Consider the following 27,302-nt stretch of genomic DNA (forward strand, 5'->3'; position numbering starts at 1 on the left):
TTCGATTATATAGTGATCTACTTGAGGACAAAAATTGTTCCATTTAATTTTGTTCAATAGTTGCTTAGTAAAATATCCACTGAATGAATAACTTAACTAGTTAATACTATAACAGGAGAGCTAAGGCTCTCACAGATACTCCTACTCAATGGAGGAAGGGTTGAGGTAGAAGTGACTGGCCATTATGGATTCCTGACCTCTGTGCTAGAGACAAATGCTCTCAGTAAGCATAAAATACATATGAAGTTTAAACTTCTATAAGTTTTGTAAGATTTTTTAATGATAACTTTCTTCTTTAAAAATTTCACAAATATTTGAGAATCTACTATGTAGCACCTTACAAGGCATAGGAACTTGCATACATAGGAGCAACTTGCAGTACACATACAATTTGACTGTCAAGCCATGGCAAATGTCTGAAAATAAATTCAGTAGAAGAGTCCTAGATAATGTGTTGTGGTAGATCAAAGAATAAGTAACTATCTATAGCTAGAAGAATCAAGATAATTTTAGTATGGGGGCTATATTTGAGCTCAATATTATCATAATAATTAATCTAAACTTGTGAAAATAGAACATTACGCCCTTACTCTGGAAACTGAATGAGGCGCAGATACATGTGAAAGTATCTGCAAATGAATGATACAACCATTAAAAGCATTCCAAACTCAAAGTATCAATGTATATGGAAAGCTGGCTATTAGTTGATATATATGTCTCTGTAATGGCAATCAGCCCAGTAAATGAAATAATAATAATGCCCCTTAGAAAATTCATCCATTAATGAATACATCCATTCATTCTTTCAACCTAATATGAGGACCTACTGCATATCAAATTTTGAACTATGCTGAGTACACTGGATATCATGGTGGTTAAGACAGAATAGGCTCTCTGCCCAAGCAGTACATTCAGACAATAAATTAATAATTATGATATGATACAGTCGATATTAGGCAAAGAATTGGATATTACAGGAAAACATACTGTAAACTATTTAGATTTTAACTCATTCCAGAAATATGGCAGAACTTTATTTGGGCAAATATAAAGTGCTAGTGGTTTTTATTGACCTTGGATTTCATCTGATTTGGTGTTGCTTATCTACAGAGTAGACTGCCATATGTGGGTCTTAAACACTGTTTGCTATTCAAAATCTCGTACTTTGAACACCTATCTAATTATGGATACATCAAGCAAAAATACATCTCTTCAAGACTAAGCATGGCAGCATTTTCCCTACCTTGGTGTTTATTTTTCCCTTAAGGTACATCTTTCATTACAAATGACAGCAAACCTCAAGAAAATGATGGTCACAATGTATGAAACAGAAAAAAATACGCTCTCTTTTGTGAGATTATATCTATAGGCCTAAGAAAAGTAACATCTTGTTTGGACTATTAAATTGAACAAACACAACACAGGAGTCAGAGGAAGCAATTATAGGCAATACTAATTCTTACTACAAAAACCTTATCAAAGATGTGAGTTGGTCTCTTTGTTTGTGATTCTTCTTCAAATCCAAGTTATAACCTATACCTTTTAACAAAAATTTCCCCTCAAATTATCAGCCATACCATGGGTCTGTATTAAAAATCAAAACTCAAGATTTATTAAAGCAGACAACATGTGGTCCTTTTTCATTTCAACCTTAGAGAGGAACAAAAATGCCTTTTTTTTTTTTTTCATGAAAAAGTATGCTTAACTAGACCTGCCATGGGTTTGGGGACTAAGGGTAAAATACTAAATGATTGAATATGTAGGGCATTTATCTCTCTGGATTTCATCTAGTTCAGCATCATGGCTTTGTAGTCTAAGCACTAGATGAAAAGTGTCAATAAGCTGGGCAAATAATGTTTTATGTGAATAGCATAGAAAATAATGAATAGAAGTACAACACTTCACCATTGCACAGAATATAATTAAATATGATTATTTTTTAAAAAGGGAAGAGCAACAACAGCCGGCCCTCTGCCCCATCATTGAAAGAAATGTGACCAGTTCAAGTGGTCTTAAATATGGTGAAAATGTCCATAGGATCTCATGGGATGAGGGAGCAAAAAAGTCTCTCTCACATTTGTTGGGCTCAGGGTTGATGTGCTGTGTGGCTGTCATTTAACTGCTCTGTATTTAAATTTTCCGATCAATCCTATAAATTATGTATTCATGTTTGCATTTTAGAAGTTCATAATTTTTTGGATTAACTTGTGGAGCTATTGTAAAGGACGAACAAATCATGCTGCAAGAATGAGAATGTGAATAAATGCCAATTCTTCCCCAGATGGAAGATGGAATATGCTTACTCTCTTATAAGAAAATGAAAGATAGGATCAGATGTGTATTAGTCCCTTCCTTTAAGGATCACCTACTAATTAAATACATTGACACTGATTGTCACAATAACAATTATTGAGCAATAACCATGTAAGGCACTACTGCAATCATTTCACATATATCATCTCATTTCATGATCACAACAACACTATATTACAGATAAGGAAACTGAGGCAAAGAGAAGTTAAGCAATTTGTTGATGATCAACAGGCTAGTTATAAAGTGGAATTAGGAAACAAAGCAGACATTCCAGAATCCTTACAATATTAGAATACTCAGACCCAAAGAGTTGAAAGGGGTCTAATCAATACTTTGGGAACATTATTGAACTTCTCAGGGCTTTAGGTCCTTCATCTACAATAGGGGTGGATGCATGTTTTCAATAAAGAGCCAGAGCATAAATATTTTAGACTCTGTGGGTCAAGAGGCAAAATTAGGAATGTTCTATTATATTGGTACTTATATAACAAGTAGGAAAGCAAATCACATTATATTTTTAAAATAAAATTATTTCATTTAAAAATCAAATTGTTATTTTAACAAAATTTAAAATATAATAATAAAGTACATACATATTTTTTTCCATTCAGGTCTACTAGTGATAATAGGATTCTTTTCCAAAGGATATCATTTTGCGTAATCAGGGTTCAAAAACAGTGTCCCTAGCAGAAGATCACTTGCAAATGTTCATTTGTAAAAACCATTCCTACCTCATAGGCCATACACAAACAAGCAACAAACTGGATTTGGCTCATTGGCCACAGCTTACCAACTCCTAGTCTAGAAAACAAAGTCACTGTACTGTATTTCTCCAAACTCTTCCAAGTTCAAGATTTTATATTTCTGTCTTACTTTAAAGGCATAATAATTTTGACTTTCAGTGCCTTCAGTACATTTCTGATAAAAAGTGAAATCTATAAATCCTATCTATACTTTATATGTTCTGGTAATTAATTGGATAGATGAATGCAACTGTAGCATCAATACTTGTAACTGTCTTACAGATTATTGTTGTCTTAATCTTACCAGGATAATTTAGATTTCACTGCATTTTCACAGCCCCTGTCATTACAGAAAAATACGTTTTCTGTTGAAAAGGCTTTTGAGTGGTATGTTAGAGGCAGAGAGAAATTCAGCTTAGCCTTACAGAGAAATAAGAAAAGAGTAAATACAACATACAGATAGTTTCTCTACTGCAGGGAATCTCCATATGTTTTAATTCTGTGTTTCTATACTAATATTTGGTATCTTAAGCTAATAATCTAAATTCATACTTCAAATGAATTGGTGTTGGATTTGTGAACTGTGGTTGTTATATTGTTTTATTATTATGTTGTTGTTTTGGTATTGCTATTACTATTATTATTGAAACTCCTTAGGCTAGTCACATGAACTTCCCAAGAAGCTTCTAGGCTCCTTGTCAGTTTTCATAGAAGGTAGTAAAAACAGATGGCCTCCAGCATACACAGAATCTTTTCAACACAAACCAAAAGAAGTAAATTTCTTGCCCTTAAAATATCAAGAACTTATTTTCACGCGTTCATTTAGTCTCAACTGCATATTTAAAAAAATTAAAAAGGAGGCACTTGGGTGGCTCAGTCTATTAAGCTTCTGCCTTTGGCTCAGGTCATGATCCCAGGGTTCTGGAATGGAGCCCCAGGTCAGGCTCCCTGTTCAGTGGGGAGCCTGATTTTCCCTCTCCCTCTGCCTCCCTGTTCCTGCTCTCTCTCTCTATCTCAAATAAATAAATAAAATCTTTTAAAAAAATTAAAAAGTCTATTTACAATACTTGAGGTCAAATGTCACATAATTTGTTAATCATTGAAGGCGTAACTGAGCACTTCTGTAATAATCAAAATAACAGAAAATTAACAATTGTGGAAAACTTACTACAAACTTATAGTTGAAGTAAGTTTCTGGTGTTTGGTTCCTGACTGAGTTAAAAATCTAAAAAATGGTGCTATTATGCAAATTTTTTGACGGTCCTAAATAAGGTTGGTCCTGCCAAAGCTGCTAAGTGTTCAAAAGCTTCATTTACTTTAAATTCTATTTTGTATGTTCCCTAAATACTACAGTTTATTTTCCTAATGAATCAACAAATCAATTAATGCTATTTTGTATATACTTCCTAATGGCTCTTCCAAGGTAACATTTTTAATTTTGAGAGGGGCTTTTTTAATATAAAAAACTTTTGGGTGCATGGGTGGCTCAGTGGGTTAAGCCGCTGCCTTCGGCTCAGGTCATGATCTCAGGGTCCTGGGATCGAGTCCCGCATCGGGTTCTCTGCTCAGCAGGGAGCCTGCTTCCTCCTCTCTCTCTCTGCCTGCCTCTCTGCCTATTTGTGATATCTCTCTGTCGAATAAATAAATAAAATCTTAAAAAAAACCTTTTATTTGAAATTAGTGAAAACGATCCCTCCTCCCATAAACATACAAAAGATAAAGTTTAAAAAAATTATGAACAATTCCACCACTTAAAAATAAATTTTAACAAGAAGCATAAGAATCTCACTCTGTACCTTCAATCCTTCTCAGTCACCACTTAAGATAACCAGTTTGGAGTAAGTTCTTCCTGTATCTTTCAGACAGTTGTATTTCACTCTGCATCAAGGCTAAGATAAGAAAATTACCTATATTAACCTGCAACTTCCTATTTAAACTTAAAATACATTATGCAAATCTCTTTAGAGCAGTATATTGGATCTATTTTATGCTTTATAATAGTTTGATATAGTTTAATATAACAATGTTTTCTGTATTTATCTTTTGACAGAAATCAAGTATGCTTTGAAATGTTTGCTATTATGAATAAAGCTGCAATGAAAACTGTTATGTATGTGCAAGTATTTCTTAAGGAAAGATTATTACAAATGGGTTTCTGGGCCTTAAGACATATTCCTTTGAGAAACTTTTTTTTGACAGTGGATCCTTTAAACATTTAAAACACCAAGCAATTTTGTTAATAAAATAATATACCTAACATTCTAGGCAGTATGACATGCCCTTTAAGTGCATTAAGACATTTCAGTATGTGAAGTTTATTACATATAGAAATTCTACTAGTTGAATTCTGAAGGACCTTAATTGTCACACTTTGGACTTGGATTGCTCCTCTACAAGAATGAGGAGTCTGAAGATTTCTGAGTAAAAGATTGGTCCATTTTCTTCACTCAGAATTGATCACTTCTAGGAAGGAAAAAGAAGAAAGAGACCCCTCTAGCTGGAGGAGATATATTAAATAATATCTGGTGAGCCTGGGACTAGAAAATAAAGATCACCCTTTGCAAAGGGCTAACATGAAAAAGGCTTAACACAGATCCAACTTCTTCTGTATTGAAATCTAAAACAAAACGGAAGCCTTAGCAGGAAAAAGAATATCCCTTCAAGTATTATCTGTCAGATAGACAATAGGAAGTTGCTTAGAGCAAGAGAAGATTCAGAACATGCTTTCTCATTCTGCCTGTTGTTTCCAATGGCCCCCAGATGGTCACTATTAAATTGAAGAAGGTGGGGATGGGGAGAACACAGGGTCTGTTTAAAAAATAAACACAGAGCTTTCAGGCTTAAAAACTATGCTTTCTTGAGAGTTTCTGTTGTGATTACTCACATACAGAAGTTACCTGAAACAAAGGACCAGACCAACTACGTTTTTGAAGAAACTGTATTGCCAAATAAAAATAAGGAAAAATAAAGAAATAAGGAAAATAAGGAAAAAAAAAGAGATATAGCATAACTGGAGCAGGCTTCTTCCAGCAGAATGGTGATGCTCACCAGAGGTGGGGAGAAAAATTAAGATCTTTTACTAACTCAAGATCTCTTACTAAATTTAAGATATATGGTGGGCCATCAAATTGAAGATAGTAAGTAAAAGGCAGTAAGTTGCTTTTATATCTGGAGCCCAGGTGATAGGTTAAGGTCAGATCTAAGATAAATATCCGGTATCATCACCACATAAAGAGTATTTAAAGCTACTAAACTGGATGAGTTCATCTGGGTGTATAATAGAGAAGAGGAGATCTAACACAAGAAATTGACAAATCAGTAAGGTAGGAGGGAAATCAGAGAGTGTGAAGACATAGAAGCCAAGGGTAGATATTATTACACACACACACACACACACACACAACCTGCACACGAAAGTATTAGATCATTTTGAAATGCTTCTGACAGGTTGAATAAGATGAGAATAGGTCTCTCTATCAGGGTACAGGCAATGTCCTCCAGCAAGAAATAAGAAGCAAATTAGTTAATTATGCTACATGATGTTATAAAGTAAATATTTGTTAAGAACAATAAAAATGTTGCTTTTCTTGTCATCACTGGTAGCTAGATGTAAGTCCTGGAAAGACACAATGCTAGTTTTTAATTTTTAACCTGGAGAGAATTTTATGGACAAGGAGATAATTTGGAGAGGGGAAATACCTTGCCCCAGCAACTAAACCACAAAGTGGCAGAACTGGAGATATGATGCAGGTCTTCTAATTCCCAGAACAGGGCTCTTCTCTCTAAAAGCAAATGTGTGCTCTTTAACATAAATATGTTTTCATTTTTCCAAAATGTTATTTTAAAGTAGAGACTAAGACCCATTCAACACCTGATATGCTGATCTCGAAGAATTTTATTTTAGGAACCACATTCTCAAATATAATTTGCCTCAACATCAGAAGTACAAACAGAACTGTAATTTGCTTTTTTCCCCCCCAGATTGCCCTTTCCTGTTGTATCACATATTATTCACCTAACTGGCCAAGATATAGCAAACATTTAAAAAAAATGTACTGAATGAGTATAGTAATTTTCTGATACCTTATAGTTAGCATTTATGTGGGTACATACACTATTTTAAGCTATGTTAGAATTTAGATGTAAAGAGACAATTTTTTTAGATCTTCAAGAAAAAAATTTCTGAAAAATTAAATGAATGCACTATCATAGGGAAAAATAGCAATTCTGAGAAGAGTAGGGGAAAAGTAACAGTATCAGAAATCTAAAAATAATACACCTCACTTTCCTGTGAGAAAAAAGTACACAGGAATAGAATATCTCTAAAAATAGGAGTCAGGAAGGATTGTGGCTCTGGAATCACATTATCATCTATAGCTTTAAAATATGTAGTCAAAATAAAAAAGTATTTCCACTCCACATCTATTACAATGACTAAGATAATAAAATGACTAAGATAATAAAAATGCTGATAATACCAAGTGTTGTCAAGGTTGTGGAGCAACTGGAACTCTTATCCATTTCTGATGGGAATATAAAACGATATAGCCACTTAGTAAAACAGTCTGGCAGTTTCCTACAAAATATACATATATCATCTGAACTAACAAACTGACTCCTGGGTATTTACCTTAGAGAGTGAAAATTCATGTTTGCATAACATCCTGTACACAAATGTTTATAGCAATTCTATAATAATTGCCCTCCAATGAAAAAAAAAAAAAAAAGAAAACCAAACAACTAAATGTTTTTCAGTGGGTGAATGGATAAGCAGTCTGGTACAACCATATAAGGGAATGCTACTCATCAATAAAAAGAAACAAATCATTAATACATGCAACAATATGGATGAATCTTAAATGCAGTATGCTGAGTGAAAGAATCCAGTCTCAAAAGGTTACATGCTATATGACTCCATTCATGTGAATGACAGTTCTCAGAAACACAAAACTATAGTGGATAAAAAAGGGATCATTGGTTGCAGGAGTTGGTGGTTGGGGGAGAGATAACAAGCATAAAGAAGTTCTTTGGAGTAATGCAACAGCTCTATATCCTGACAGTGGTGACAGCTATAACATTTACACATGTAAATTTATACATGTAATAAAATTCATAGAATTGTAAAGCAAGAAATTTGTAAAAATTAACAAAAATGTTCAACATTTTCAGGAGAAAACAAAAGGAAGCAACTGGTTTACATACTGGATTACTGGAAAATAAGGAATATTTAAAAAATATAGACTTATACAAAGCCATGGCTTGTCCTACCAAGAAAATAATTTGGTAAGAGATAGTATTGCTAGTGAAAAAGAAACCTGCAGCTCTCCCTCTCCCATCAGTTAACAAAAATGGGAATTCCAGTATAGCTATAAGCATTTAATAATAATCCTATTTATTTAGAATTTAGTCTCTGTAGTTTATTAGTCATTACTGCTTATGAATCAAGGATACTATCAGCACTTGAATATCATACATATGACAGCCCTCAATAGCAAAGTAAACACTATTACTTAAACTAATAAAGTATTATATTTCATAAACCCTAATGAATCTGTGAATAGACTACTCATTTTTAAAAATGTTTTATTTATTTAGTTGAGAGAAAGAGGGAGAGAGTGAGCATGAGAAGGGGGAGAGTCAAAAAGAGAAGCAGACCCCCAGCTGAGCAGGGAGCCAAAGTGGGGCTCAATCCTGTCCTGAGCTCAAGGCAGACGCTTAACTGACTGAGCCACCCAGGTGCCCCGGACTACTCATTTCAATTGTGTCTCTGAATCCGGTAACTACAATCCATTTTTACTGAAATATCATGAAAGTTTTAAAATGTACATTCCTTTGTTTGTTTGTTTTTATTCCTTTTATTTTATTTAGTGGTAACATATATAACATAAAATTTACCATTTTAACCATTTTTTTTAAAGATTTTATTTATTTATTTGACAGAGAGAAATCACAAGTAGATGGAGAGGCAGGCAGAGAGAGAGTGAGGGAAGCAGGCTCCCTGCTGAGCAGAGAGCCCGATGCGGGACTCGATCCCAGGACCCTGAGATCATGACCCGAGCCGAAGGCAGTGGCCCAACCCACTGAGCCACCCAGGCGCCCTTAACCATTTTTAGGTATACAGTTCAGTGGCACTAAGTACATCCACTTTGTGCAAACATCACCACCATCCATCCCCAGAATGTTTTAATCTCTCAAAATGAGACTCTGTTCCCATTAAATAATAACTCCCCACTCTTCTCTCCTTCCAGTCCCTGGTGACTACTTTCTTTGTGTATGAATTTGACTATTCCAGGTACTTCAAATACATGGAATCATCCAGTATGTCCTTTTTGTGTCTGGCTTATTTCACTCAGCATAATGTCTTCAAGGTTTATCCATGTTGTAGCATGTGTCAGAATGTCATTCCTTTTTAAGGCTGAATACTATTCTGTTGTACTATTCTGTTGTATTTATATGCCACATTGTGTTTATCCATTCACCTGCCAATGGTCACTTGAGTTGTTTCCACCTTGTAAAGATCAAATGTACATTCCTTTGACATTGCAGTCAGCCATCATTTCTCCCCCATAAATCAGACTCAAGGCATATTCTGATACCCTTTAGCAATGCAAGGCATTTCATTTACAATAGTTTTAAAGAGAACTTTGAAAATTTGGTCAGCTATGCTTAGTTTCTAAATAATTATTATGGTAATAGCAATTCTATGTTATCAAATATTTGTTCAGATTTGGTCATTAGCTTAATGTTTGTGTGATATGCATGTCTGTAAGATGCATACAGCTGTATTATGCATAATGTTAAAGCTTTATTATTGTCTGGCTAGGAAGGTGGTCATTATCTAGAAAAATGATTTTCTAGAGTGAAGCAGCAGGTTAAACCAAACCTGAATTGGAAAATTTTGAGATGAAATAAGAGTTTCATCCTTTTAAAGTTGTAACTTGCGCGAAACTTCACCTTTGACAAATGAAAACAGAATATCTGGGGTGGGGCCAATGCATTGTTTTTCTTTGGTGTTTCATTTTTTGCTGTTTTTTTGTGTGTGCATTTTTTGTTGTTGTTTTTACTTTATAGATGATTTTAATATGCAGCCAGGATTAGGAATCTCTGAGCTAAAGAAAGAGATTCTAAGTTAGGAAGAGCTAAGAGTAATCAAGTAAAAGCACCTGTAAAAAGTAGTTGGGGCCTGGAGCATCAAAATGAAGGGAAGAGAAATTCAGAATTGTAAATGGCAGAAGAATCACTCAAACAGGGAGAAATTAAGTAGCCTCTTAGGTAAAAACAGAAGAGTAGGAGTGGTGTCAATTATAATAATAATTAACACCTAGGTTCTAAAGAGCTCCAGGACCTAACCTAGAAGTTAAGCCATGAAAAGGGTCTGAGAAAGTCATAAGGTGAGAACAAGATAAATAGGTAAATATTTAGAAGAACAGGAGATTATAGAGTTTTGGAAATATCAACTTTCTTGATTGTATGTAGTTTTTATTCCATGTAAATGTTTGTAGTAACCGAACTTTATAGGTGTCACATGAAGTCATTTATCATCTAAATACACATTACATTTCTAATCAAAAGCATAGTTGGAATATATCCATCGACCTAGCTTACTTCTTTGGGCTTCTCATAGGTGGAGTGATCAGAGCCCTGTTTGTGCTACACTAATCCATTACCAGTAACTAGAAAATGAGTCCTCTCCCTCACAACCTTCTTCCCCCAATTATTCCACCAGAGCTGAAGGACTACTTGAGCATTAAGAATGACCAGAACATTACACCACAATAACAGTCTATTAAAAACTCCCAGCAACAATATTATGTCACTCAAACTTGAGGTGAAATCTCTTCATTATAGGAGGTACCAATATTAAAATTAACATTGATCGAAAGCAAAAAACCAAAATGACAAATAAGGAAGGATAGCCCAAGAGCACTTTTCCTTTTCTTGTGTGTGTTTGTGTGTGTGTGTGTGTGTGTGTGTGAGAGAGAGAGAGAGAGAGAGGCATTTTGGAAAATGCAAAGAATGGAAAAGAAATGAATAATGACCTCTCAGAAATGAACACTAACATATGTTTTATGTCTTGACTTTTTTTCTACTTAAACATTATATAAGCATTTCTTAGTTCTTTAAAATCTCTTCATAAACACTATGTTTTTCTAATCACACCTCTATTATCTGACATCTTTCTAGCTAGAGTTACTGTTCTCACCAGACTATTGGGGCACAGGGAGGAGTCACATAACAGATAAGAATTCATATTCTTTGTGTAAATCCCCTAAACTGGAAGCATAGGGTAAAGAAGGGGACCTACCCCTTGGGGCAAGCTTTCCATGACCAGCTGCTCATTGACTTCTTCAGCTCCCTAAGGTTAGGAGCAATAAATATAATTGTGAGCATATTCTAGAGATCTCCTCACACCTGTAAATGGTTTACTCTGAGTCAGCACTCTCTAAATGGAAGGAGGAGACAGCTGGCTGGCTGGACGTGCCAAGCAGAGCCAGCCCACCCAGGGTAGAACCCATGAGGGACCAGGAAAGATTTGTGAAAATGTAAAGAAATAGCTGGAGTGTCAAAATACATTTTATTTTACTTTTTCGTGCTTCCTAATCTCCTAGCCAATCACCTTCTTCCACTCTCCACACACTCTCATTTTCATTTGGGAGGAGGGACTCTCTCTCTTTGTCTAGCTATCTGCCTGTCTCTATCTCTGTCTCTCTCTCTTTCCCCCTCCTTTTATTCCTCTCTCCCTCTTTTCTCTCCATTCCTCCCTCTCTCCTTTTTCATAAAGCCTCTGTCATAACTGGCTACAACATGAAGTAAAGTATGCCTGTGTATCACTACTCATGGTTATCATATTACAACTTTCCTGTGTTTTAAATTAAGCTCATGGTATGTCTGTTCTCTATCTGTAAAAGGTCAGACATTGTCAGGACTACTCTGTGATGGGATGTAGAATGTACTGACTTGGGGAGCCTGGGGAGCCTAGTGGGTTCAGCCTCTGCCTTCAGCTCAGGTCATGATCTCAGGGTCCTGGGATTGAGCCCCTCTGCACTTGCTCTCTGCTCAGCAGGGGGCCTGCTTCCCTCTCTCTGTCTGCCTGCCTCTCTGCCTACTTGTGATCTCTCTCTCTCTGTCAAATAAATAAATAAAATTAAAAAAAAAAAAGAAGAAGAAAGAATGTACTAACTCTGGGAAACATGGTCTCTCAGACTGTACAGTCTTCTCCTGCCTTGTTCCAGTTCAGATATACTGCCTAACTCATATGCTCAGGCCTATTTAAGTACATTCTAAATGGGGCCTTTGGTGCATATCTTCAAGCTAAGGCATCAGGGTCTGCCCCTCTGATTACTTAAAACTCCTGTGAAGGGACGTCTGGGTGGCTCAATTTGTTAAGCCGCTGCCTCTGGCTCAGGTTATGATCCCAGGGTGCTGGGAATCGAGTCCCACATCAGGCTCCTTGCTCATCAGGGAGCCTGCTTCTCTCTCTGCCTCTGCCTCTGCCTGCCACTCTGCCTGGTTGTGCTCTCTCTCTCTCTGACAAATAAATGAATAAAATCTTAAAAACAAAGCAAACTCTTGTGAAGATTCTGTTGGGAATATAGTCCTGAAACCTTATCTTGCAGAAGTATTTTTTTCTTTTCTCTCCTTATTCTTTTCTTTGTTCCTTCCTTCTTTCCTTCACCCCCTCCCTCCCTCCCTCCGTCCTTCCTCTTTCTGTCTCTCTCCCATTCATTCATCCATTCTTGTCCTCCTCAGTGAGTGAAGGAAGCTCGAAAATCTAGTGAGATTATCATCAGAAAGGGAAGAAAAAGACAAACCCAGCAAGGAGTTGGGAGGTGAGCAGAAAAGTTAATTGACCTGGGCCAAGGAGGATTAGTGAGAGCTCTTTTTTTTTTTTTTTATTTGACAGAGAGAGATCACAAGCAGGCAGAGGCAGGCAGAGAGAGAGAGAGAGAGAGAGGAAGAAGCAGGCTCCCCGCTGAGCAGAGAGCCCGATGCGGGACTCGATCCCAGGACCCTGAGATCATGACCTGAGCCGAAGGCAGCGGCTTAAACCAATGAGCCACCCAGGCGCCCCTTGACAAGGAGAGAGAGGCAACAGAAACTTCAGGGAAGCTATTATGAGAGATGTATTGTGGATGACAGAAATAGACAAAAAACAAAAACAAAAACAACCAAACCCCAAAAAAAGTTTTTTGGTGAATCTGTAGGTTATATATACAGAGAAACTATACTAAAGACTCAAATTACTTCTAACAACTTTTGCTTGCTCAACTATTAGTTCTTTGTATATGATTCCATGTATGAACCTGCATCATGAAAGAGCTCAGCTACACACACACACACACACACACACACACACGCATCATACTTATTAACAAGAACTAGTAGCATCATAGAGCTCAGGAAATATTTATTGAGTAAATGAGCCACTCTATTTAGAGTATGTGCTTTACTCTGTATTATGGAGGTTGAGGTAATACAATGAAATTTAAAGTTCTGCATGGTGATTATTTTTCTCAGGCTGATTTTCCAAGAAATAAAAGGTAGCAATTTAAAAAATAATTTTATATATTCATTTTCAAACTTACAGATATTCACTATAACTAATGAAATAATAAAAATGTTTAAAGAAAAAATTAATCATCTTCCATCAATCCTTTTTTATTCTCAACCCTGTGAGATGACCATTGTGACCATATATGGTCATAGAACATGCACAATAAACCTATTCATAAATATTCATTACCCTGAAAATTTGTTCTTTTCACTTAATAAACTATGATCATCCTCCCAGATCAATAGCAATAGATATAATTCATTCTTTTTCATATGGCTGTATAATCTTCAATAATACCTGTCCCTACCATATGGTATATATGTAGTCAAATTAATAAATTCAGTATCTTTTTCAAAAAAATGTTTATTAAAGTTTTACTAAATTTTCACACAAGATACCCAACTAACACTGAATATCTATCCAGTGCCAGTTTTAATAAATGAGAAAACTAGTAAATTACTCATGGTTCCTTACCTCAAATAATTCACTCTCTAATAAGGAAAGATAAAACAGTTAATTTTTCTTTTTAATTTAAGAGAAACTGCTCAGAGAATTTACTGTAAAAAATGCCTTTAAAATAAATCTTTAGGGACACCTGGGTGGCTCAATGGGTTAAATATCTGCCTTTGGCTCAGGCATGATCCCAAGGTCCTGGGATTGAGTCTCACATTGTGCTCCTTGCTCAGCAGGGAAGCCTACTTCTCCCTTTGCCTGCCACACACCCCCTCCCACCCCCGCTTGTGCTCTCTTGCACTCTCTCTGACAAATAAATAAATAAATTTTTAAAAAGAATTAAAAAATAATGATAATTTTTTTTAATAAAAAGACTAACATATTACTGGCAATTCATTGTTAGTCATTTCTTCCAATGTATGAAGAATGCTTAGCAGCAAAAGAGTACCTCCCTATATGGCAACTCAAAAAACAAACTAATTTCTAAGCAGGAAGACCTCAGATAAAGCACGTTACTTTGGAGACCTCAAAGTGATTTATAATTCTGCTAATACTTTTATTGTAATAGTACTACATGATATTTATGAACTTCCTTTATTCCATAGAGCTCTAAATACTTCATATATATCATTTGACTTCTTTGAATAATGTCTGCACAGATCGAGAAAAGTGTCCCCTACAGATAAGGAAAATGATCTTAAAGACAAAACTATTTGACGATGCCTGGATCAAGTCTCCAGATAGTCAGCCCCATGCTCTTCGCTTTCCATTACACTTGGGCCTCCCTCGTGGTAACTGCAATGATAATGTGGATAGTATGATGTAATCAATCAGAAAGTCTCATGAAGCATGAGAGAGTCAGTATTTATTAAAAAACAACGGTTTTTCATTCAAACTATTTCTTTATCTGCTAAAAGCACTCATGAACAAAGCTGCACTGACAAGTTTTCTGGGTGAATCCAAGTTAACCTACAGAGCATTTAGGCTAGTCGGCCCCTCCCACTTTCCAGTGGTGCAAGAAGATCAGACAGACAGAGCATGAAATGTATAACCCGGGTTTTCAGGGGTTCCTGCCAGCTCTAGTCCAGAGAAGAATTCTGATAGTAACAACACCGGCAATGATAACAATGTTAGACATATATTGATTATTTAATAAAGTCCTATAAGATTCAAGTAAGTTAAACAAAGAATAGTTCAGTAAAATTGTAGCAAAGTTTAAGCAAATTTCATCTGGTCAAGTGCCATTGCAAAAAAGTAAATGACTGTCAAGAATCTTAATCTTTAAGTCCTTATAACTATCATCATGAACAAACTTATTTTCCTATATCTTTGAGGACATTTTATCATAGGAATTTTATAATTCTGAGAATCTGATACTAACCATTAGATTGAGTTCATTCTGTATTCAATTTCTCGTGATCTCCAGAAAGAATGTCGGTTTAGCATGGCCTCTTCCCTTCTCCACTTGACCCAAAGAATAGTGCTTTCACATTGCCATTTGGGAGACATGAAGGGGTGCATTTAGAGCCAATGTGCTGCAACCTGAAGTGGAAAACTGTTTCAGAGTCACAAGTCTCCTGATGGCTTCTCACCAGTCTTGAAGAGATTAGGTAAGCTTCCTTCCTCTTACAAAAGCTTCTCTTCATTCAAAAGTCCTTTGAGAACAAAACATTGAACCAGAATTGGATTTTTAACAAAGTATTATAAGATTGTTGAAAATATATATATTTTTTCTCCTGATGAGACCCAGCAGTTCAAAAGATATATTAATGTACTTTCTGATTTAGGGCTACTAGCAACATACTGCAAAGTACAAGGATGGGCCAAAGAACAAAGTCCTTTCTGCAAAGTAGAAAAGATGGTTTTCATGGAGTTATTTTAAAAGACTTGAGTGGACCCTTTCACATAGGAAGACTTAGAAGTCAAACTCAAGAAACAGAGAGGATAAAGTAACAGCTGCAGAACCCTAACAGGTAAGCATCACTTCTAATTATCATAAATTTGTTATGTATATTGGTGCCATTCCATAGTGATAATTGGTTTTAGAATGATTAAGTGTACTCTCTAGTAATAGAAACTGACCTTCTCAGAAATGTATACATGTATACATGCAGTGTCACTAAAGTTGACACATAGAAGGAAATTCAGGATCATGTCTGAGTGGGAGCTGCCATTAAAAAAACTGTTTCCAATCTCTTCCTCCTCCCCTTTTTCCCCTTCCCGCCTACCCTCCCAACTTGTCCTCCCTCCCTCTCCCTCTCCCTCACTCTCTCTCTTGCTTTTATCAAGAATTCACTTCTCATGTAGTCCTCACTGGTCATTAGAAAACAATCTAACAATTCATAACTATGTTTGGATTTTCAGTTTTGAACTTTTTCTAGAAGAAGTTAACAATGAGCTCTTTCATTGACCTGTATCTCTAATCAGGCTTCTAAGTCTTCAAATACGTTAGTTTTGAGAAGGGAAATGTAAAACTTCTTCCTTCGTATTGGCCTCATAAATACAGTAATTTTACCTCTTTTACTTTTCAAAGGTGTATTCAAGTATGATATAGGCTAGTAGTACCGTTATCTGTGATATGATTGGGGTCTTGGGCACAGACACAGAGTGAATCAAGATAACAGAGTGATTCACAGAGTGAATCAAGAGATGAAAGAGTAATGTCACAGATTTGACCTATCTTCCTAGTTCCTCATTTCTCAAAGAAAGAATCATAGATGGGGCATTATATTTATTTCCAGATAAGGTAATATAACTTAATTATAAAAGCACCTTCTCAACACACTCTCTTACTTCTTGGGAAGTTGATGAGAGCTACATTACATTCTCCTTTGCCAGATAAGGATCTGAGTATGAGGACCATAGAAGACTAACCAACATCCATGAGAAAAGCAGACTTGGAGGTTGATGGAACAATGGAAACAACGCCTGGGATCAGAAAGATGTGTGTTAGAATTCTGGCTCAGGCTTTTACAAAGATATGTGGGACAATTTCATCTCATTGAACCTTGGTTTTGTAAATTTTAAACTGAGGATTAGAACATTGATCTTGAGGTACTATTGACAGAATTAAATGAGAAGAACTTTATGCAGAGAGGGCACCTGCTAAATCTTCCTTTTCTTCCTAACTTTTATTTCAAAAGTTTGGACTATTAGAGAACTAATGACCTATGTGACCACATGAGCTAAGGCGATAACAAAATGCAATAGATAAAACACCAAGCAGCAGATAGTACAGAGTCTGAATCAGTTAGGCCTGGCATCAATACAAATTCACTTACTGGCTTTGCAATCTTGGATGTTACTTAATCTTTCTGGAGCTCAGTATTCTCATTATAAAATGGAAACGATTCCTACTTTGCAGAGTGGTTGCAGAGTGTGGTAGCAAGGATTAAAGACAACTTTCACAAAGCATCTGGTACATTAAGTAAACAGATTGTGAGTAATACATATTGTTCAGATTTTTATTAATTAAAGCTTGTCTGTAGACTTATCTCCTGTACTTAATATTCTTTTTTCTACCCAAGACCTTGCAAGGTTTATGGTAGGGGTGTTGATCACTGATTAGCTGGTCTCGTGTTAATCTACCTCCTAAGAATTAGGGTTATAGTTCCAGCCCTGACATTAACTATTTAACTGTATGTCTGAAATAAGAATTCTAGGCCTGAATTTTGTTCATCTCTAAAACGAGGAGGCTGGAATAAATAATTCCTAAGTTTCCCTGTTGCTATAATATTTTATGATTCTAGTGTGTTTTTACTGAGTTATAGCAGATAAATCCTCATATCTTTAGAGTTTAACCTACTTCTCTATGGTTTGATTTTTACATTCCCTCTACTGTATTTTTTTTTCCTTTTTTCTTCTCCCTCTCTTTTTTTTCTTTGACGAAAGGGGATAATTTCTATCATTTTGCAAACAAACCAATCTCCTTTCTGACTTAGTGGTAATTCCATGATATTAATGCATCATACTTTAAATTAATCTGCATTGTTTTTAATCCTGAAATTCAGTAATAATGAAAAGAGTAATAATGAGGATAATGATGATTCATTTGGAGGCTTTCTGTGCCTCCAGGCCCCTGGTCATTGCACATGATAAAATACACCGCAATTAAAAATCAGATCAAGGTTTAACATGTTAAAAATACATCCTAGGAGTAAAACACATTTTTGGTATTCATTCCTACATTGAGCAATGAACACTTAAAAATAAACAAAAATAAGAGATTCATTAACCAACAACAGAATCTTAATAATTATTAACTAGAAAGGAAATAAAATTAACTTGACCTTATCTTAGAAGGTTGTTGGGAATCTGCTTTGGTTTATGTAGATGGGAAATATGTTGTGAACTATTAGACCTCAGTTTCAGAAATCCAAGCCGCCCTCAAACTTAGAAGTGAACCTTTGGCAAAGATTTAAAGTAAATGTGTAGTTGCTCTGAGCTTGTATATACTATTTAACTTTGAATTATTTTCATCTTTTTCTATTCAATTAATATATATATAATATTACACACACACACACACAGACACACACACTCACATCTATTATGTGTTTTTCCAATGATTCAAAATAAATTCCAATTCATCACCCTGCTACTCCTCTGATATCACTTCCAATTAGTCCCCTCCTTTGTTTACTTTCCTCTAGCCACTCTGGAATCCTTTTATTTCCTTGAATACACAAAGCTTGTCTTTGCCTCAGAGCCCTGTCCATGCTATTTTGGCCTGGAGCTTTCTCTTCCTTGCATGTTCCTATCCCCACTCCAAATTCTTCACCTGCCTGATTCTTCCTATCAACTTAAATTACACTTTCTATTTTAATTCTTTCCTCACTACTCAGTGGATAGTATAATAGATTTTCCCCATGCATTACTGTCTTGCATATCTATCAGCTCTTTTCATGGACTATAATTTGTAATTTTGTAATTATTTGTTTACTTATTTAATGTCTGATTCCCTTAGGACACAGTAAGTTCCATGAGAGCCTGAAGGACCATTTCTATGTTCCCCAGATTAACCATGGATGGGTAATGAAGTAGTGATTCTACTGTGGTAGGTTTTGTAGAGTTTAGAAATGTTAGTTAAATATGGACTCTATCCCCAAAGAATTTATTATGTAGTAAAGAGATAAAGTCTGCACATAAATATCATTAAAAATATAGAAAGTAATTCAAGTCTCAAAAAAAGTGTAGACAAATGCTACATTAGTTTCACAGCCTATTGTGACAAATTACTAAAAACTTCTTGACTTAACAGAAATATATTCTCTCACAATTTTGAAGGATAGAAGTCCAAAATCAAATTGTCAGCAGAGCCAGTACAGGTAAGAAATGGGTTTAGTAAGCAGAAAAGCATGGATTATTCCTGGGTAGGTCAAAGAGGGAAGGTTTCATGGAATTAATAGCATTTAAAATAGCCCTGGAAGGATGGGTTAGATTTGCATATGGAAAAACAGAATAACGGAATTCCAGATGGCAGGAACAATATTAATAAGGGAGGCTGGTGGTGGTGGTGAGGAAATTTGGCCTGAGTGTTTGGTATATCACACCATAAGAATAAGTCAGAAATTAGGTTAGAATTAGATTTTAGATGGTCATAAACACTGGCTAGAAATCGGTAATTAATCTAGAATTACTAAAGTTTTGTCTGAACAAAGTGATATAATCTTAGGACTCCTGCTTCAGGAAACCTAATGAGGCAGCAGTGTTTAGGATGAACTGGTCTCCCTTCCCCCTGTCTCCCTCAATTAGGAGATTATTGCAAGCAAGTAGACATGAAAACCTAAGACAAAGGTACCAAGGATGGAGAATGAATAAGACCTGGCCACTTACTGGACACCTGAGGGGCGGGGGGAAAGCAAGAATGATATATTTTGAGTTGGGATCACCTGGACAATTGAGATGAAGAAAATTAGTATAGTCGAAAGGAGGATGATTAATTTTCACTAGGAGGATAAATTCAATTTTGATGTACTGACTTGGAAAAAACCAGTGTGATAGCTATTTGAAGATTTAAATAAGAACGTTAGAAATATAAGACTGGAATTTGGGAGAGATATCAGGACTAGAGATATAAATGTGTGAGTTATCAGTTGTGTAATAACTGAAGTCATACAACCTTGGAAAGCTGTGTCAGATGATGGGAAAGGTATGTATATGGAGTGACACACCTATTCACATTCTATCTTTTACATTCACCTGTTCTATGACCTGGGGCAAACTGCTTAATCCCTCCACAAAGAGGGAGAAAATGATATTATCCCTGAGTTGGGATTATGTGAGTATTTAAAAGACCAATCTTCTTGATATATGCTTTCATATTTTGGTGGCACAATTCCCAGTAAGAAATATACTCATTTTGCAATCCATTATCTTGAAAATATGTAACACACTCTTTTTATGAATTTCTCCCTTTGGTACTATTTCATTAAAAGCATATTGACTGTGATCCTTTAAACTGATTCCATGACCTATGAATGGTTCTCAACCCACACTTTGAAAACACTGGCTCCAACTAGCATCCTATCCTCAGATCACACCATTACTATTCACTGTTCCCTCAACTTTCATTTTATTAATTCCTCTACTTGGGCTACTGGTAAGTATCAGATAATTTTTTGATGGTCCAAAGGAAATGATAAATATTTGCTTACTCTACTGTACCCATTCAACATAACTGTCTTTAACTGTATTTATTGCCCAAACAGATTATGAACTTGACATGAAAACCTGATGATAGAAGTATGCATTATTTACCCTGGTAAAAAGATTGTTCATAATAGGCACAGAATAAGTTTTAATTTATTGTTAAAGAGAAAAAAGTTCTGAGGAGAAAATCTTGTTGGGCACCTACATCCAAGTCCCAGCGCTGGCATCCTCATGCTTCAATTCTTCCTTCTCTATATGCTAAAGCTTCCATGGAATTTTTTAAGGCAGAACACCATCTCCTCATCTGGGCACAAAGACATAACCACTAATATTTTGTACATAGAAACTTGACCTTCTTCACAGTGGGAATGGGAAGGTTGGGAGGGTATAAAATAAATTTGAGGAAGTAACTAAGATATATCCAGGAGTTAGCTCTGGGTAAAATAATAGAAAAGTTCCAACGCTGGTCTCCTCGGATTGCTAAATGACAGAATCCAATAAAGGCAACCTGAAATAAATTACTAGGGCAAGTAATTCATTTTAAATTATTAAAGTTTATTTCATTTTTTTTCAGACACTAAAAACTTTTCTCTGACAGAAATGACCTCTGGCAACAGTGACATTCTGACACCATGCGTGATGCACACTCTTGGGAAGTCTGAATTCCATGTCACAATGGCTCTGTTCAGATTACTGGTTTTATCGTGCCTGTAAGCACAATTAAACTACTGAAGTTTCTAATGGTCTTCTGTCTACTTTGTAAATTGTCATAAAGAATATTAAGTCAACCAAATAAATTTGCTTCTGTGTGACTCATTACACAACCAGAGGCATGATATCAAAATGTACATAAAAAATGAAAACAGCAACAACATCAACAACCTTTTTAAGATAACAATGAATATTTCCAGAATACCCCTTATGTATTAATTTTGGGCTAGTCTGTGGAGGAGACTATAGTTCCATGGGTCTCATAAAATAAGCCTAAGGCAATTTGTTCCTCAGAAAACACTGCTCAAACACTGCTCAGACCTTTCCCACAGAGTAAAGACCAAAGCCCCAGAGTCTAAATTCAGGTCTATTCTCAAGTCTAGATGACTAAAGGATGATCTACATTGGTGGTCATTATGGCTGGGGTAACTTGCATGCCCTCCCCTGGGCCTCAATATACTTCTTTCAAAATTAAGATTATTAGGACTTCTGCTTCTTACAGCTTTTGTACCTATAATGTTTGATGAAGCTCTACCCTTAAATCCTTTCACCTCAATTTTGTAATCTTAAAAAATATGAAATGTGTTTATAAAGTTCTTTGATATCCTTAAATGTTATTCAACATGATAACAGTACAATTCACTAAGCCTAAATTTTATCATTTTAGTTTTGCCTCAGAGGCCACGTTTTATGAAAGCTTTAATTTGCATCAGCTGTAGCTGATTTAATAAAAATGAAGGTACCCCTTTTCGAAATAAATTAAAATTGGTGGGGGAGGGCAGAGAACTTTATGCAAAGAACAAACAAGCAACAAAACAAAACAAAACAAAAAATCACCAGGAAGCTAAATGTTGAAGGGATCAGAAGGGGTCAAATCATTTTGAGTTCTGAAGAATATTGTGGTCCTATTATGCTGAGAAACTGAGAAACTGGTCCTGGTTTATTTTATGCGCCTGTTGAAGCTTCTAATGATGACTTCCCCAGGCTAACTGCCCAGATACCTATCATACCACATGCCTCTATGTGCCTCTTTCCTTCAAGCACAATTCACTGCATGGCAATTAAACCAACAGGTGAAGAGCCCATCCTGGAGTCAGGTAGATTTATCTCTGGAGACAACTCCAAAGTATGGGATCTAAGACACGCAAATTAAATGGAAAACTACTGGAGATGATTTCACAGAAAAAAAGATATGATATGACTAGGCCCTCCTCATCATGGTGATGAAAAAGAAGTGTAAAGTCAATGAGGAGAAATACTCAGAGATGGACGCCTAATGTGATATGATGGACAGTTGGTTTGCTTTGACAAATTCCTTTAAAATTGTCTTTCTGGGGAGCCTGGGTAGCTCAGTGGGTTAAGCCTCTGCCTTCAGCTCAGGTCATGATCTCAGGGTCCTGGGATTGAGGCCCACACTGGGCTCTCTGCTCAGCAAGGAGTCTGCTTCCCCTACTCTCTCTGCCTGCCTCTCTGCCTACTTGTGATCTCTGTGTCAAATAAATAAAATAAATTAAAAAATAAATTAAAAAATAAAATAAAATTGTCTTTCTGACTGTCAAGAACTTTATTCAACCCCTCTTCACAATATATATTCTCTGACAAAATAAATCTTAAAGTTTATTAACACATTTTGTAATTGTATTAATAACAGTAACCATCTCTTCATTACTATTATTATGCTAAACACTGGAGATTGAAAAAACAAGTAAGATGGGCGTCTGGGTGGCTCAGTGGATTAAAGCCTCTGCCTTCAGCTCAGGTCATGATCTCAGGGTCCTGGGAGAGCTCCGCATCAAGCTCTCTGCTCAGCGGGGAGCCTGCTTCCTCCTCTCTCTCTGCCTGCCTCTCTGCCTACTTGTGATCTTTGTCTGTCAAATAATCAAATAGAATCTTTAATTTAAAAAAAAAATGAGTAAGAAACAGACCCTGCTTTTGGAGACCTTCCTGTCTATGGGTTTGAACTGTTGTAGTTATGACAAAAGCAACAATAAACATCATTTATTCCCTCACACCAGTCAAGCACTGTGCTCAGTGAGCACCATGAATAAGCTCCCTTTCCATTTATCAGATACCCTGATGGTGAGGTGATCTTGCTCTGTCCATGCATCATCTCTCTCCTCCCACCAAAAAATGGACCTAGCAGAAATTCAGACCATACGTAGAGACGCTTAATTTCTGGACTATCTGCAGTCAACACATAAGCACTATAGTCAATAATGAAAGAGTACAGTGAATCAAAGTGAAAATGGAAGAAAGTGAATCACCTTTAGTGCACTCTGTGGGACAGACACGGTGGCACTCTGAAAACCACGATGCAGTAGACCCTGCATCCGGCCTTCCAACAATGACTCAAGGAGATGGGTGTTATTTCAGTGTTTTAAGACTCTCTAAGGAAAGACCTTGCAACACATTAAACTGCAAAACTTAGGAAGACATCATAACCTTCTGGATTTCATTACCAAAACATACATTTTAATCTAAAATTAAAAAATAAAAAAGATTGACTTTTCTCATAGTATTTCACAACCTTTGAGTGCAGCATTAAAATGCTTTTCTTTTTTCCCCCACCAACTATAAGCTTCTGTTTTCTTACCCTGGGCGTCTGAATCTTTTATATGCTCGGGTTCTATTCACTGCCTGTTATTCAGACATTGAAATCCCAAGTGTTAATTGTTCTTCCAAGTACATTGACAAAACAGCAGCTAAATAAGGGTAGACCAGACTGTGGTAGACTCTGACATGCATTTATGGAACAATGGGGCTCTGAGAGACAGCCTTGTAGCTCACGGGAAGACATAAGATGTGCTATTTTGACTGCTTCATAGCAGAATGGGGAACACACGCACACAAGGGAATTATGCATTTTACTTAGTTTTGCCCAAAGTCCTCAAGGCAACAGAATCTTGTGATGTCATCATGAACTTTTTTCTCTCCATTTCCATTGACACAAAGGCTAAAAATTTCTAATGACATCACAAAGGAAACAGGAATCTACTTTGATTCCATAAGAAATCCATTACCTTCAATGAGACTTGAACAAAAAATGTGAGAATCCCTCCTGTCACGGTGTATGTCACTGTGCGGATGCACAGTGGGTGACACCCTCCCTAATGCAATTCAAACCAGGCAAAAAAAAAAAAAAAAGATTCACAATTTAGGTTGAATAAAAAAGACATACTGAACATTGAGCCCAACAAATTTTCTTTTTTTATAGAAGGAAATCATTTAAACATATATTTCTTCAGGGATATTCAAATTTTTACTCATGCCTGGTTACTATGTTACCAATGTTTTTGTCTTTTCTTGGGTTGGTCACAAAATCACAGAGGAAGAAGGTACAGGAAGCTTTCACTTACAGGAATGCAGTGCAGCTCAGTCTTTTGTTTTTAAGGTGCAGTGATTTCAGTCTCTAAATGTAACTTCAGGCAGTCTGAAAAGAAACAGGTTAAAATCTCTTTCAGTTATAATTGGTATTTCAGATTTAATTAAAAATTAAACTTTCATAATGTTTCACCATCCAAAGCAATGCATTATCAGTCAAGCGTGGCTTTTTTTTTTTTTTTTTCTGTTAAGGAAAAAAAAAAAAAAAAAACCCTCTTCCCAGAGTAGTTTTTTAATGAAAAGAAAAGGATCTAAAGAGGAAAAAAAAAAAGCAATTCTGAAAAACAAAATATGCCTCCCTGTTTAGGACTTCATAATGATATGACTAGAAGCTCAGTGCCTCTGAATTTCAGCTAAATTCGATCTGATTTTTAAAAACTCCTCAACAACAATTTCACAGCCTAAAGATTACATAAAATGTTAATTTTAGATAATAAAGAATAAAATCTATTATCTGAATATACATGTTGAAGGGAAATTATGACTTCAAATAGAATTGGAAAAAAAAATGTTAGATCTACTACTTTCAAGTGGCTGCATTGGTGGTGGGGCAGATGGTGAAGCAGAGGTAAATGAACGTTATTTAGCAATACAGAATGCCCATTGCAATGTATGGTGGGCTTAGCATGCCGGATACCACATCATATCTACATATATCTTATCAGTTGCTGCCGCTGCGGTGTGAAGCAGCATGAGAAGACCATCAGGATTTGAACTGGACCTCGTGGTTTTAAATAACTGAACCACATTTTTTAATATGTATTTTTAATCTTCAAATTAAGAGTCCAGGCATTAAAATCTCCAACTATGTCATAAATATTTGGGCTTAAAATGTCACACTATTTTTTCAATCCCTTCTTTCTTCATACAGCACCATCTCTAAATAAGATAACAGTTAAAAAAAAAACAGACTAGATTAAGTCATCCCTATTTTTAGCTTTAGATAACTGACACTACAGGATTTAGAAAAATATAGCTTTCTTGTGTAAAATGAAGATAATACAATTATCTTTCTTTTACTTCACAACACGGTAGTACATTTTTAAAATATATTTGTAGCACTAAATGTGGTATGTTTATGTCCACCTTCACATGAATGTAAGGTAATATTTTAATATCTCCATATATGAGAGCATGATCATAAATCACCCTTGAAATTGCATCTATTATTAGAAAATGCATCTCGTCTGACTTATGAATTCTATTTTCTTTTTCCCTTCTAGTATAGGGAAGAATATTTTAAGTATTGTGTCTATTCGATATATATAGATTTTAAATGCAAACTGGTACAGATTCACTAAATCCATCCATGAATGGATCAGAAAAAAATCACTGACATTGACTAACTAAACTTTTCCCCTGCTTCTCACATGCTTGAATTAGACTAAAAATGCACCAGTGTAAAGACAGAAATTATGGAGGCGTCACCAGGGACAACTGAATGAGAGGAGGGGAGTGCACATATTTCCTTATAAGGTAACAAAACATTCATAAATGAAACTGACAAAAATAACTCATGCTCAGAAATTATATGGATAACAATAATCCCCAATAAACAATCCAGAAATACAAAAACTGCCCACCTCTACATAAATCTGAATCACCGATTGGTATTGTTGTACTCACCGCTCAAATATGGTTAGTGAAAAACTGATTCACTATCTAGTTCATACAGGGAAGTGGGATGGAAACTAGGCTGCATATTTATATATAAACTATTTAACTGACAACTAGAAGTTCAGTTTGATCAGTCAGATTTTCTTTCCCTCAATTCACCAGATGTTGAGTTAACGGAACTATCCATTCAAAATAATCAAGTAATTTCTATGAACAGGCAGTCTGCTCTGTTACGTTCTTCTTGTCTCGTCATGTATCCCTCATCCTCTTTGACCTTTCTCCTCACTTCTTTTTCCTGCATGTTTCTTCTTTACTTTCGCTTTCTTCCTTATTTTTTTCCCTCTCTTTTTTTCCCCTTGGTGAGGGTAATGAAGCTCAAAAATAACATCTTGTATCCTGTTGAGGGAAACTTGGTCACAACTATCCTTCCAGATGACAAACTCATTCTTAAATGTCTGTTTCCCAATCCAAAGAAAACAGAGCAATTGAGAAAATAGAGACGCAACATCACTTACCACTACCAACACCACCACTTTTAATTCCCATGCTACATTCATCACAAGGAGGACTGAAGTTTATTTATATTATCCCCTAACCTCAAATAGGACCACAAATAAGACTAATAACAGGACCATTTTGTGGCACTCAGGCAAGCGGCTGGGCAAAACAGATGGATCTTACTTTGCGCCAGGACTCAAAAAATACAGTCGCCAACTCACTGTTGGCGACTACATATCTTGGCCCAAAGATGGACCTGGAAGTGGGACCAGTTGTCTTTGATATGAATACTGTTCCTATTCATATCTGCCTCATGAGATAATCATTAACTCTTGTCACTATGTAGTGGGGGTCAGTATTGGATAGAAACTGGAAAAATG

The 27,302-nt window shown here is 35.9% G+C and overlaps 1 protein-coding gene across 5 annotated transcripts in view; it reads right to left on the reverse strand.

The window, feature by feature from the left end:
- The window catches only part of ZBTB20 (zinc finger and BTB domain containing 20), a 782,602-nt gene that overhangs the window by 436,175 nt on the left and 319,125 nt on the right, over positions 1 to 27,302 (reverse strand). For 4 of the 5 annotated variants that reach the window (XR_006384974.1, XM_044251429.1, XM_044251419.1 and 1 more), the window contains one exon: positions 24,783 to 24,856. The gene's annotated coding sequence lies outside the window, so the exon portion shown is untranslated. Of the gene's footprint in view, positions 1 to 15,445; positions 15,607 to 24,782; positions 24,857 to 27,302 lie in introns of all 5 variants that reach the window. The other variant, XM_044251420.1, reaches the window with a different exon arrangement.

Source organism: Neovison vison, chromosome 6 (assembly GCF_020171115.1).
Source record: "Neovison vison isolate M4711 chromosome 6, ASM_NN_V1, whole genome shotgun sequence".
NCBI classification, from domain to species: Eukaryota; Metazoa; Chordata; class Mammalia; order Carnivora; family Mustelidae; genus Neogale; species Neogale vison.